A 14,739-nucleotide genomic window follows, 5' to 3' on the forward strand; every position below is an offset into this window, starting at 1 on the left:
TTATCATTCTAAGCATTTAATTCCAAAGGAGACATACCATTTAATGCTCCTAACTACCATAACTCAATTTACAACTTCAAAACCCTCATCAATATTATGATCTCCATGAAAACTCAAAGAGAATGGAAAAACTTACCACCAATTGACTCCAATGGTCCAAAGGAGTGATCTCCAACCAATGGTTCAACACAAAAAACCCCAAAAATTCCCCAAAATCCCCAAATTTTTGTGGCTGTTTTAGGGGCTTTTCTCCCTCTACAATGCTCCCCACAAGATGCACTCTACATGAAAAGTCACTCACAAGATGATGGGGAACAACTTTGTAGTTGGAAGTTTCTCTCAAAAGTGTCTAGAAAAAGAGTTAGAATTTCAAACCAACCCTAAGCCTCTCCAATGGATGTGCACGACGGGGAAGAAGAGAAGGGAGGAGAGAGAAATGGGAGGAAATCAGATTTTGTGACTTTAAGTCACTTAATCCACTTAAGGTGAGTCCCACACGTCATTTACCTTTCTTAGATCATCCATTTTAATTCACAAATTCATATCCTACGTATTTTTCTCGTTCACGTCATTTTTTTACTTCCTGAAAATACTGATTATATTTTCACGCTTATCGGAACAATTATACCGCAATATTTTTACACCGATAAAATCACTATTCATCAAATTTTTCGAAACTTGCCTATCCACTCGATTTTTCGTACTGAATCCATTTCCGACATTATTTTTACCATTTGAGACCTTATACTCAATTTTTCTTGCTTAGGGTTACGTGTTTGGTAAATTATGACTTGTTAGGCATATATTGGTCTTTCTTTCCCTTTTCTCATATTTTCCCCATTCCGAGATTCTACCGGCTGCTCTTACAGCAGTACAAAATACCCGACAGAAGTGACTTTTCTAAAATACCCTAATATGGGTATCAAACTTCATCAAATTATATACTAACCTCATCTATGATAATCATATCATCAAAATAGCTCTCTAACTCTAATTTGCTTAATTGGAGCTATTCTACTGACTGTTAATGCGTCAGCAGTCAAAAATAATATATGAAAATCTACCTGTGTATAATACCATCAATATGGATATCAAACTTCTTAGAATTTCATCCGCATTCCATTTATAACCCTAAGGTCTTCATAATAATCCTCTAATTTCAGAATTATAAAATTAGGGTTATTATAGGAGCCATGAGAGGGAGAGCAGAGTAGAGAAGAGAAAAACAAATGATAAAGACTAGAGAAAGCGCAGCTACTGTGTGAAAAATGAAGGAAAACCTAACCCTAATTGAAAGATAGATTTTAAAATGCTAATTTGAAGTTACAAAAAAGCCCTCAATGAATACGCAAGTTGACAAACATATTTGTTTGTCAACCCGTGACTCATTGCAGAAGAAAAAATTGTATCATTTTTTTAAAAGTAGTACACGATTGGTTTGAACTTGCATGACATGTTTTGCCATTCCAAAGCACCACTTCACCATACCACATCATCCTTTTCTCCACATCCTGTTATGGAAAGGGTGAGAATTGTGTTGTCTTGGGGGAGATAATCTCGACCATCTATTCGATGACAAAAATGAATGTGTCTTTTCTTTTTAAAATATAGTCGTTATTAGCCCAACAATAAGGCACAAACTTATTGAGTTAATACTCACATTTGGGTTGTAAACTTGCCAAAATTTTGAATGAGGCAATGAAATTCTATTAGAGTCAAACTAATTAACTTTGTCTTTGAATGCAAATGCTATTCTAAATATTATAACTCTTTTTATTGAACCACAAACAATATCATAAAATACAAAACGGTTGAACGAAAAATAATTCAGTTTGGTTTAGAGAACTACTACAAGAAAATACGCATTTCGCGGCGGTTCCAATTGGCCACAAAATGTTTAACACGACAGATACCAAACCGCCGTAGTTAGAAGCATTGACAGCTATTCCACGATGTTTATAGCTAACTGCCAGAATATCCACCGTATTGGTTTTTGGAGGCGAATAATAAGGCAGTTACAACAGACGACATGTGATGGAAAAATGATGTTATTAAAAATTCCATGGCATTTTATCAACCACCATAAAACCAATAAAAAATCATCAGTAAGATTTATTTTTTGGCATTTTGTAACCGCCGTAATAAAAGAAATAATTTTTAAAAAAAATTAAAATTTAATTTTGATCCAGGATTAATAATTAATCATTTTGAATCACAATTGTATTTGCAATACCAAAAGATATTTCAAATATTTATTTATTATCAATTTGTTATATAATTAGAATAAAATAACTTAGCAGAGCCTATACTAATTTGTGATATATATATATATATATATATATATATATATATATGGGAAAAACATTCCTCAAGCAGCTTGAGATAAGTTTATCTCCGACCACCCCAAAATGACGTCATTTTATTTATTTATTTTCTTATATCAATTGATTCATCTTTGAATGGTACGATTCCCTTTTTCTCTCTCTTCCTTTATCACCATTGATTCGTCTTTGTACGGTTATGATTTAGTAGTCGGAGATAAAATTATCTCAAGCAGCTTAAGAAACGATAAGCTCCAGAATATGAATATAAATATTTGGACAAAATAGTAACTAATGATAATACTATTGAAGTGCAACAAATGTATCAAGAAAATTAGTGGACCAAAATAGATAAAATGCTTCCATCTTATTTGCACGGTACTGAATAGTGTACAAATCCATCCTTAATAAAATGCATTTACCCAGCAAATGTAATTGTCCAACATAAAAAGCAACAAAATCCAGTCAAATGAACTTGTAACTGACAGACAGTTACATGAGTTTACTCTAACGGAACATTATATTTATGCCGATTCAAGTGAATGGGCACTAATCATTGTCTTCTTAAGTGGTACGTTTAAACTAATTAAATTTAATCCACGTTTTTCACGAATCCATTATTTTTTAATTATAGTAAGGGATATTGAAAAATTTACTTGTGAACAATCTCCTAGTCCACAATTTGTATTCTTGCACTTTGTGCTCCTATTGTGTTAGGATGAATAACAACAACCTGCTTCAGGAACCCTCTAGACTATAATCCTTAGAAATATCATACTACAAGTAAGATAGATTTTCCATGGACTTATAGCGACCTTAGGAACCCGGTAACATGCGATATAAATCCTGATGGTTGTGGATAGGTTGACTAGGTTAGCCTTGGTTGTGCCAATTGTAATTAATCACCATTGGACTACAAGTAAGGCCTTAGAACAGCCTACCATTTAAATTTTGGAGAAGGTATGGCAAACATAAATGTACGAGTAAAAGAAAAATTGGGATAGATATTTGCCTCTAGTGGTTAAAATAACAATAACTGTTCCAATGCCAGAATAAAGATCTTATTATCAAGAGAGCTAGAAATAAGATTCTTGAGATTAAAAATGATGCTGGTCACTATTATCATACGGCCACTATTATCAAGAGAGCTAGAAATAACAATAACAATTACAATTACCATACGACCACTGTTATCAAGAGAGCTAAAAATAAGATTCTTGAGATTAAAAATGATGCTGGTCACTGGATTAGCTAGAGAGGAAGACAACATCATTAGGCTTTTCTTATCCTTCTATTCTAATCTTTTTAAAGAAGATCAACTTCACAGGTCTTGGATTGTGACAAATACTACCTGGCCGAAGCTTACTAATCAGGAATTCCTTAGCTTAGATGCTCCTATCACCCCCTTAGGCATTCATAAAGCGTTCTTTAATATGGATGCTCTGAAGGCCCCTGGTCCTGATGGTTTTCTGGCTATTTTCTTCTAAAAGAATTGGGACTCTATAGGGAAACAAATTGTGGCTTATGTTATCCATCTCTGGTCCTGCCCCTCGAGCATCAAGAACATCAATAAAACCTGTTGGTGCTCATCCCTAAGGTGCAGAAACCTGATAAGGTATCTCAGTTTAGGCCTATTACTCTATGCTCAGTGTTGTACAAGGGAATCAACAAGATCACTGTCAATAAACTTATACCGATTTTACAGAATCTTGTTTCTCCTCACCAAGCCAGTTGTGTTCCCAATAGAAACATCCAAGATAACACCATTATTGTCCAAGAGATGATTCATACTATGAACAGAATGAGGGGTAAAAGAGGTTTTATGATGAGGAAGATTGATTTAGAAAAAGCCTATGACCGTATCTGGGGATTTTATCCAGAAAGTCCTTGTTGAAATTGGTCTTCCTCCTAATCTGATTGCCATCATTATGGCCTGCATCTCTTCTTCTGATTCTGAGCTTCTCTGGAATGTAAGGCTGGTGTTATTCAGCCATCTAGAGGCTTGAGACAAGGTGATCCCATTTCACCTTATATTTTTGTTTTATGCATGGAGAAACTATCTCATTTGATAGCTGATGCAGTGAACAATAACAATTGGATCCCTCTGAAAGTTGGTAAGGGTGGCCTAAAAATCTCCCATTTACTTTTTGCAGACGATTAATGTTGTTTGCTGAAGCCTCTGAAGCTCAAATGACCAATATCATGGATATTTTAAATCAGTTTGGTGCTATTTATGGGCAAAAAGTTAACAATGGCAAGACCAACATTTTCTTCTCTAGAAATATTGATGATTGCTTATCTAGCAAAATTGTTGATATCTGTGGTTATGCCCCTACAAAAAATTTGGTGAGGTATTTGGGTTCTATGATGAAGCATGGGAGAGCTAGCAAGAGTCTTTATAGTGATGTTTTGGACAGAATTCATAATAGGCTGAATGGCTGGTCTAGGCAGAATTTATCTATGGCTGGTAGATTTGTTCTTGCTAAATCCGTCATTTCTTCTATTCCTATTCCACATGCAAAACAATATTATTCCTCTTAGGATTTGTGATGAAATTGAGAAAATCCAAAGAAGGTTCATCTGGGGTGACACTAAAGAGAGGAGGACTACCAATCTTGTCTCTTGGGAGCAAGCTGATACAATAAACGTAAAGAAACACAACTTTCACTGAATATTACTCTTTGTATTGATATTTTTTTCTGAACAACCAGTAATAATAAAAGCATTACATCTGGTTCTCCATAGTGCTGCTATGGATCAGTGTTTAAAGGAAAGAGACAGTTACAACAGACGCCCATGCATTCTCTTAACAAACTACATAACAAACTTGACCCCTTGGTGCCCCCTATTTCCTGCTCACCTCCCTACTAATACCCATTCACTCTAACTGACTTGCAACGCGCTGAACGTCGTTCTCCTCTAACGCAATGGCTGACTCAGCATCAACCAACTGATTGGCATTGGGCTCTTTTGCATTAAATCCTCTTCTCCTGCCTTTGTCTCTTACATAGACTTTTTGCAATTGGGCCTTACGTAATTGGGCTCTATCAATACTACCCCCCACCACTAGCACCTTGTCCTCAAGGTGGAGGTCTGGAATTTGCTCCTCTAAGGCAACAAAATATTCCCAAGAGTTTTCAAATTCTGGTAAACCAAACCATTTAACCAGAACATGGACATGGCCTTTAGCATCCCTACGCCAGTCCAAAATTTCATCAGGCTTCACCTTTAATTCCCATTTAGCAGACATGCCCTCAGGTAATGGCTGTTGGTTATGCACTAATGGATCAGCCTTTTTAAGCAAAGACACATGGAAGACCGGATGAATTTTACACCCCTCCGGTAAAGACAACCGATAAGCAGCCAGTCCAATCTTTTCTTCTACTGAGAAGGGCCCATAAAAATGGGGAATCAATTTTTCATTAATTCTTGTTGCTAGTGTTTTCAGTCTATAAGGTTGGATCCGTAGATACACCCTATCTCCTACCTCAAAGTGAACATCTCTTCGATGTTTATCCACCTGAACCTTCATCCTATTTTGAGCCTTTTCTAAAGACGCCTTCAACTCATCCAAAATGACCTCCCTTTCAGCCAACAATGACGACACTGCATCCACCTTCAAAAGACTGTTTCCCACGTGTAATAATTGTGGAGGATCAGTTCCATAAAGAGCCTTGAAAGGTGTCATTTTGGTTGATTCCTTGTACGTAGTATTGTACCAGAACTCAGCCCAATGCAACCACCTAAGCCAGTTCCTCGGTTTAAGGCCACAAAAACAACAGAGGTACGTCTCCAATCCTCTATTGATCACCTCAGTTTGCCCATTAGATTGAGGGTGGTACGTTGTACTGTAATTCAACTTAGTGCCTGCTGATTTGAACAATTTTGACCAGAAATTGCTCAAAAAAATCTTGTCTCTATTTGAGACTATTGCCAAGGGAAATCCGTGTAAACGAACAACTTCCTTAACAAATAACTGCCACCTGCTTTGCTGAATAGGGATGAGACAACACCATAAAGTGAGCATATTTTGTCAAATGGTCAACCATTACAAAAATAGTATCAACCCCAAAGGTTCTAGGGAGACCCCCAATGAAATCCATTGAAATTTCAGACCAAACTTGTGTGGGAATAGGCAAAGGCTGAAGAAGACCCGCAGGTGATAAATTCTGAACCTTATATTGTTGACACACGGAACACTCCTTAACGTATTGCTGAATGGACTTTCTCATCCCTTCCCAATATACTAATCCCAATATTTTGTTATATGTGCGAGAAAAACCCGAATGTCCACCCACATTCGAATCATGGAACTCCTGCATGATTAAGGAAATAAATCTAGAAGATTAAGATAGTACTAACCTGTCCTTGTAGAAAAGTCTTCCTCCCACTAAGTTAAACCCCATATGAGCATCAGAATTTAGCACCAAAGCTTGTAAGATTTTGCGCAGCTTCAGATCTCCTTGGATTTCTCTATCTACTTCCTCCAATTCAAGTAGCTGTACTTGAGAGAGTGATGAATACAACATCGTTCTAGAAAGAGCATCCGCCACTACATTTTCTTTCCCTGGTTGATACTGAATTTTGAAGTCATAGCCCAATAACTTAGATGTCCACCTTTGTTGTTCTTCCCCTAAAACATTCTGATCTAATAGAAATCTGAGGCTTTTCTGGTCAGTTTTTACTATAAAGTGCCTTCCTAGAAGATAGGGACGCCATTTCTTGATTGCAAAAACGATGGCCATCAATTCCTTCTCATAAACAGATTTGGACAAGGCAGCCTTGGAAAACCCTTGGTTAATGTAAGCCAAAGGTCTACCCTCTTGCATAAGTACTGCCCCTATACCCTTCCCCGAGGCGTCCGTTACCACTGTAAATAACTTTGAAAAATCAAGCAAAGATAATATTGGCATACTGGTCATGGCTTTTTTTAACAACTAAAATGCCTCCTTTGCTGTTTGATCCCACTTAAATCCTTCTTTTTTAAGGAGCTGTGTCAATGGTTGAGCAATTTTCCCATAGTATCTCACGAATTTATGATAATAACCTGTGAGTCCCAAAAAAAACCCTCAATTCTTTCACATTCTTAGGACTTGGCCAATCTATCATGGCCTGGATTTTGGTGGGGTCAGCACTATGACCATCTGTAGTGATAAAGTGGCCCAGATATTCAATCCTACTTTGCCCCAATTTACATTTTTTTTTGTTCACATGCAGCTTGTGCTTCCTCAAGGCTGAGAATACTGATTTGAGATGTTCAATATGTTCTAGGGAATTCTTACTGTAAATTAAAATATCATCAAAAAATACCAAAACAAACTTCCTTAAAAAATGCTTCAGTACCTCGTTCATCGGGGCATTAAAGGTTGAGGGAGCATTCGTGAGTCCGAACGGCATCACTAAATATTCGTAATGACCCTCATGCGTCCTGAATGCGGTTTTGGGAATGTCCTCCTCCTTCATTTTGATTTGGTGATACTCGGATTTTAAATCCAATTTACTGAACACCCTAGATCCCCCAAGTTCATCCAATAGTTCCTCCACCACTGGTATGGGGAATTTGTCAGGCATTGTCATTTTATTCAACGCTCTGTAATCCACACACACTCTCCAACTTCCATTTTTTTTTTACCAAAATGACAGAGCTAGAGTATGGGCTAACACTGGGTCTAATGAACCCATCACTCAATAATTCAGCAATCAACTTCTCAATCTCAGTTTTCTGATAATATGGATACTTGTAGGGCCGACTGTTGGGCACTTGGCTCCCTGGTTTGAAGATGATCGAATGATCTCTGGTTTGTTGAGGGGGGATTCCCGTCATTCTTGCAAACAGATCATCAAATTCTTCCAATAACCCCTCTAACTCCTTCTATTCCTGAGGAAAGATTCTGTCATCAGGCTTCACTTCCTGATTAAGTTCCTCCTTCTCTACATAATACCCTTGCCCCGTTTGCAGAAGGGCCTTAGTCATGGCCTTAAGAGATGACAGAGTTCTGGATAGTGAAGGATCCCCCTTGATGAACGTCTCCTTGCCTGGTTCTCCATACCTGAGGGTCATCTCTCAGAAATTAGCCCTTATTTTTCCTAATTCCCTCAACCAGTCCAGCCCCAGAACAATGTCAGCTCCCCCTAACGCAAAGAGGAATAAATCCTACACGATTTCATGATTCTGCACCATGACTTTCACCTTCCTACACACCCCGCTATATATTACTTTGTGTCCGTCTCCAACTACTACCTTGAACGACGGGGTCTCTTCCACCTTTAATCCGAGATGCTGCACCACCTCCGCCTTCACAAAGTTGCTGGACGCACCACAGTCGATGAGCACCTCCAACTTTTCCCCTTCAACTTCACCCCAAACCTTCATCGATTGGTTGGAAGTGAGGTCCATCATACTGTGCAAGGTGAGGTGTAAAGGTCTCTCTTCCTCTTCGCGAAGTGGTTACAGATCAATCTCTGCGCCGTGAGTAACCTTGTTCGCTTCGTCTTTGTCTCCATCGTCCATAATCAGAAGGTGGAGTTGACGGGATGCGCAGCGGTGCTCTGGTGTCCATTTCTCTTCACATCGAAAGCACAACCCTCTATTCCTTCGATCCGTTGCCTCCGCGTTTGAAAGTCGGCGAAACCTACTTTGGTTCGCCGTAGAGCTCCCCTGAGAAGCTGTTGCAGCCCCACCGCGAATTAGGGCATTAGGTTTAGGGCTCCCCACACTACTAGTTTAACCCGAAGTTTGGGGTGAGTTCGGTTTGCTAAAGGCCCCCTTGGAATACATGACTGGACTATTAACTCGTAGTGGGCCATTTGAAATCTTAGGCCTAAAATAGCCTACACCCTCATCAGTCCACGTTGAGTTCCTCTGATCAATTCGTTGGGCCAATTTTAACATGGAAGTTAAGTTCAACCCAGGGGTCATAAGGACTTCTTGTCTGATGCTAAGTTTGAGCCCACTCAACCAGGCCCCCCTCAACATCTCCTCTTCAGCGTAACGCATCGTCCTTACCACCATCTCGAATTCGTTTATGAATTCCTTCACAGAGCCCGTCTGTTTCAGTGAATAAAGTGGTCCGTACAGGTTGTCCAATAATTTCGGTTGAAAACGACACAACACCTCTCGCCTGAATTGTCCCCAAGTCGCCGTAGGTTTATCTAGCTCCCACCAACGGTGCCAATTAAGGGCTTCTCCTTCTAAGACCAACATCACGGTAGGAACCTTGTCTTCTTCCTCAACTTCGTTCACCTAAAAATACCGTTCAACTTTGCTGAGCCACGCGTAGGCGTTTTCACCTGAGAAAATGGGGACGTCCAAATTTCTCACTCGAGGATCCATGTAGCTCCCTCCCCTGTAACTTCCGTGAGATCCCTCAGAACCATTTCTTCCCCGGTTCTCTGGCCCACGGTGATGCCTATTGCGAAATTCTTCCAAACGAAGCTGCTCCATTCCCGCACCCAGTTCCCTTAATTGTCGAATGATTTCTACTTGATTCGCATCACTGGCATCCATCCGTCTCATTAACTCCTCCTGAGACTATTCTCCATGTCAAACCCTCTCCTCCATACCTTCCATGTTTCTCGTCCTTACTATAACCCAGCTCCCAGTCGGAGCTTTGATACCCATTTGATACAATAAACGTAAAGAAACACAACTTTCACTGAATATTACTCTTTGTATTGATATTTTTTCTGAACAACCAGTAATAGTAAAAGCATTACATCTGGTTCTCCATAGTGCCGCTATGGATCAGTGTTTAAAGGAAAGAGACAGTTACAAGAGACGCCCATGCATTCTCTTAACAAACTACATAACAAACTTGACCCCTTGGTGCCCCCTATTTCCTGCTCACCTCCCTACTAATACCCATTCACTCTAACTGACTTGCAACGCGTTGAACGTCATTCTCCTCTAATGCAATGGCTGACTCAGCAACAACCAACTAATTGGCATTGGGCTCTTTTGCATTAAATCCTCTTCTCCTGCCTTTGTCTCTTACGTAGACTTTTTGCAATTGGGCCTTACGTAATTGGGCTCTATCACAAGCATCATCAATTTGAAGAAGCAGAATGAAGCATTTCTTTTGAAAATTGCTTGGCCCGTTATTCAGAATCCTAATCAACTTTGGTCGCAAGTCCTTATAGCTGAATATGGCAGAAAGATGGAGTTGAATAAACATTGCCTCAGTAAAACCTATGATTCTAAACTATGGAAGAATCTTGTCAAATATTGGCCTATTTTACTAGATAAGTTGCAGTGGAATATTGGAGATGGCAAAAACACCAATTTTTGGTTGGATAATTGGCTTGGGAGTATTCCAAAATTACTTAATGTTGCTGTTAAAAACCACCCACCCCCTTCTTATTACAGATGTTGTGGCTGATTGCACTGATACAGTTTCAGGCAACTGGAATTTTAATTTTTTGCATCACTTTTTTGTCCAGGGAACTGTTAATTTGATAGCAGCCATTCCCCCTCTATCTGATGAAGCTGGTAATGATCTGCTACATTGGACAGGTTCGAACCTTAAGTTATTAGTGGTTAAGCAGCCTTATTCAAGCCTAATGCACTTTGATTCTCTATCTTTGAATTTTCCTTGGGATTACATCTGGAAGTAGAAAGGTTCTGAGAAGTTTAAATTCTTGATTTGGAAGCTTGCTCACAGCAGAGTGCTCACCAAACAGTTGACAGCTAGATGCGGTAACACTTTTGACAAGTGCCCCAATTGTCATGACAAAATTGAGACTATCCTCCATGCCTTTAGAGATTGTCCCCTTGCCATTAAGATATGGAATTGTTCTCTATTTGCCTCAGCCTTCTTTTTTCTACAGTGAACAGAACCTGAGCTCTTGGTTGAAAAATTGTTTACTGTTTTAGGATATCAATTGCCCATATTGGAGGGATCTCTTCTTCACATCTTGCTGGTATATATGGCTCTGGCGCAACAAAGTTATCCATGACACTGATTTTAAGAGACCTGATGCTGTTAATATTGAAATTCAAAAGACCATTGATGACTTATTTAAGGCTAATTAGAGCTACTCTTCGAATATTAGCTACCGAAGATCCAACCTTTTATCTCATTGGGTGCGGCCAACCGCTGATTGGCTAAAAATCAATGTTGATGGTGTTGTTTCTAATCAGAAGGCTGCATGTGGTGGTCTTATTAGAAACAAAGATGGAGCTTGGGTTAGTGGTTTTAATGCTTTCCTTGGTTCTTGCTCTCCCGTTCATAATAATTATGGGCTATTTTCATGGTCTGGAAATGGCTTAGAAATTGGGTCTTTCTAAAGTTATAGTTGAGAGTGATTCTTCTCAAGCTATCAACTTGCTTACAACTTGTGGTAATGAAGCTCGAAAACTATCCCTGGTAGTTAGGATTCCAGCACTCCTTAGACAAGAACTGGTGCACTGATCTTTCTTTTGTCATTAGAGATTGTAACTGTTACGCAGATTGGCTTACTAAAGCTAGTCTTGCTAAGGTGCAAGGTTTCTATTTCCTCTCCATCCCTCCAGCTGAACTCCAGCAGCTGATTTTATCTGATGTCAAAGCATCAAATTTTCTGCCAATTGAGAAGGAGCCTGATTAGCTGTTGCTGTTCATGTTTATTTTTCTAGTTTTCTGCCATTTCTTCTTTTTTCTGTTCTATTTTTTCTTTTTTTCTTGTTGTTTGTTGGGGTCTTGCCCCTATCCTGTGCCAAAAAAAAAGATCTTATATGATAGCAAATGATGAATTTCCTCCGTATTAGTGTGAAACTTCAGGAAGAAAATTATTAGAACCAAAATTCAATCCAAAATTTTTGAGTGAACCCAATTGATTGGAAAATAAGTTTTAATCATTCGGAGAAGGTCACTCTCATCAAAGGAGAGAAAATTTTTATCCTCTAAGAAAATAGAACACATTTTCTTAGAAGTCACTCTACAATGGTAATTGCTAAGGCTTTCGAAATTCGAATACATATTCAAAATATTTTAGTTCTTGCAAAATTCTTAAAAGAGTAGGTTCGTTACATGTCTGATGGTATTTCCACCACTTATTCCCATTCTTTTTAATGGTTTTCATGTCCCTCACCTTAGGAATACATTCAAATATTCCATGCATGTGCCATCAATGAATAGTACAAGTGATTGGAAGGATAATTGTCCAAATAATATAAATAAGAATTCTTGTTGTCACTGTGAGGTGATGAGAATGATATTATTCTGTTGGCTAAAGAGTGTTTGGAAGATGTAGCACAGTGGAAGCTGTAGGGGATAAAGAAGATGAAATAAACAAAGGTATTCAAGAGTACATCTACAAGCATATATCTAAATTTTGATCACCAAACTTCTAAATATAGGATAGTACTTTAACACCCCAAAATCCTTACAAGTTATTACACATTTAAAAATGAATGTTGGAAGCATATATGTCGGGTTATTCAAGTGTAATGAGTACCACATTGATTGATAATAAGCTAAGTGAAGTGTATATAAGTGGAAGGACTCATAAACTAAATATCTTAAGGTTTTGGGTTAAGATGTAGCGTCAGACCCACTCAGTGTGATTGGTTTAGCTTAGTCCATTGGTGATAGTTCTCACCACGGGCTCTTCCATGTACCTGCTCGACTCTGGTATCGTAGCCGGGTTGGGCTCGAGCTAGCTAAGTGTTTGGCTAGGAGGCATGTTGATTACTATGAGTCTAGGTACTCGGTTGAGGGGGGAGTATATCAATGTTAGGTTTCACACTTGTGGGGGAGATTGTTGGGATATTCAAGTGGGCCTAGGTACTCAGTTAAGGGGGAAATATATCAATGTTAGGTTTCACACTTGAGGAAGAGATTGTTGGGATATTAAAGTGTGATGAGTCTCACATTGGTTGGTAACGCGCTAAGTAAAGTGGATATAAGTGGATGGACCCATGTACCCAATGCCTTAAGGTTTTGGATTGACACTTGGTGTCGGATCCACTTGCTGTGGTTAGTGTATTCTTAGCCCATTGGTGGTTGTCCCTGATAAACCCTTGGTTTATAAGGTTTTTAAGCATGAATTAGCTTAATTTGTGTGATTAAATGAATGGAAAAGAGGGTCAATGTCTTGGAAAGTCCTAAATACAAGTTCTGGAAGATGTATTGAAAATTTACATTGTTCTTGTAGCGAAATGAAGCTTAAGAAGCAAAAGAGAGAATGAAGAAGATTATGAAAAATGGGAGAATTCTAAGTGTTGAGCGCTAAAACGTCCACATCGAACGTTTTAGCGCGCTGCTGCAAAATGAAGCCAAAAATTGCTGGTGTCGAGCGCTAAAACATCCAATGCAAAGGTTTTAGCTCTCTGCTGTTCAAAAAGATTCTGGTCTTGAACGCTAAAACGTTCAAGTCAAATGTTTTAGCGCTGAAGACAGTTAAAAGCAATTGGGCATCCGTCAAAGTTGAACGCTAAAACGTCTAACAGGGAACGTTTTAGCGCCCATATCAGTTTTTGGTTGTTATTCAGTTGTAATTTGTAAACTATAAAAGGGAAAGAGCCTTCACATTTAGATATACATTCTGATCTGACTTTTTATTTTCTCTAAAATTCCAAATTCCTTAGGACCTAGTCTTGTATTAGTTTAGTATACTTTATGTAATTGGGATTAAAGATTGAAGATTCAACATCATGACAATGGAGTTTGATCTTTCCTCTTCTCTTATTATTTCTTTTATTATGTCTGAGTAGAGTCCCTTGTAGTCTGATTTTAATGGAACTCAAGGATGAATTTATGTATGGTTGATTGAATATTATGATTATTCTTTATGTTATGATATTGTTAGAATATTAGATATGATATGATTAGATTTGATTAGATATGATTGGATTCTGTCTTATCCGTAAATAGTCTGACTGTATTCTGACTGTATTAGGATTAGGTTTGGAATAGGTTTGGGCCTTACACTTAAGCCCATTAGGGTCTCTATATATTGTAACTTCCTGACACAGATCAATACACAACGTATTCTTTTACATTTAACTGATATGAAATTGTCTTTATCAATTCTTTCCATTTAAGGGAGTAGTGTAGAACAGGAATGTTTACATTATTTCTGTAACTAGCAATTTCATCATCAGTGTTCTAGTATTCAAGGGATTGAAACTAGGACTCTGATGTAATCTTTAAAATCTTAGTGCTTAATTTATGTATTAAGAAGGGAATCACCAAGGGATTGGGGTTCTTGATTAATGTATCAACCAGGGTAGTAAGGGATTACATCTTGGTGATAAGAAAAAGGTTGATTGACATCAGATGGGAGATAATTCATAATAGGATTGATGTTAATATAAGTTTATGCTTGAGGGACATTGATTTATGACTACTTGTTTTAAAATTATAATTCACATTTTAGTTATTTTATTAAGTTCTAATACAATTCAAATTTCTGGTGACAATTATCAATGCAATCAATA

This window comes from Gastrolobium bilobum, unplaced genomic scaffold, assembly GCF_033153095.1.
Source record: "Gastrolobium bilobum isolate Gb01-03AN ecotype WA unplaced genomic scaffold, APGP_CSIRO_Gbil_v1 utg74915, whole genome shotgun sequence".
Taxonomy (NCBI): domain Eukaryota; kingdom Viridiplantae; phylum Streptophyta; class Magnoliopsida; order Fabales; family Fabaceae; genus Gastrolobium; species Gastrolobium bilobum.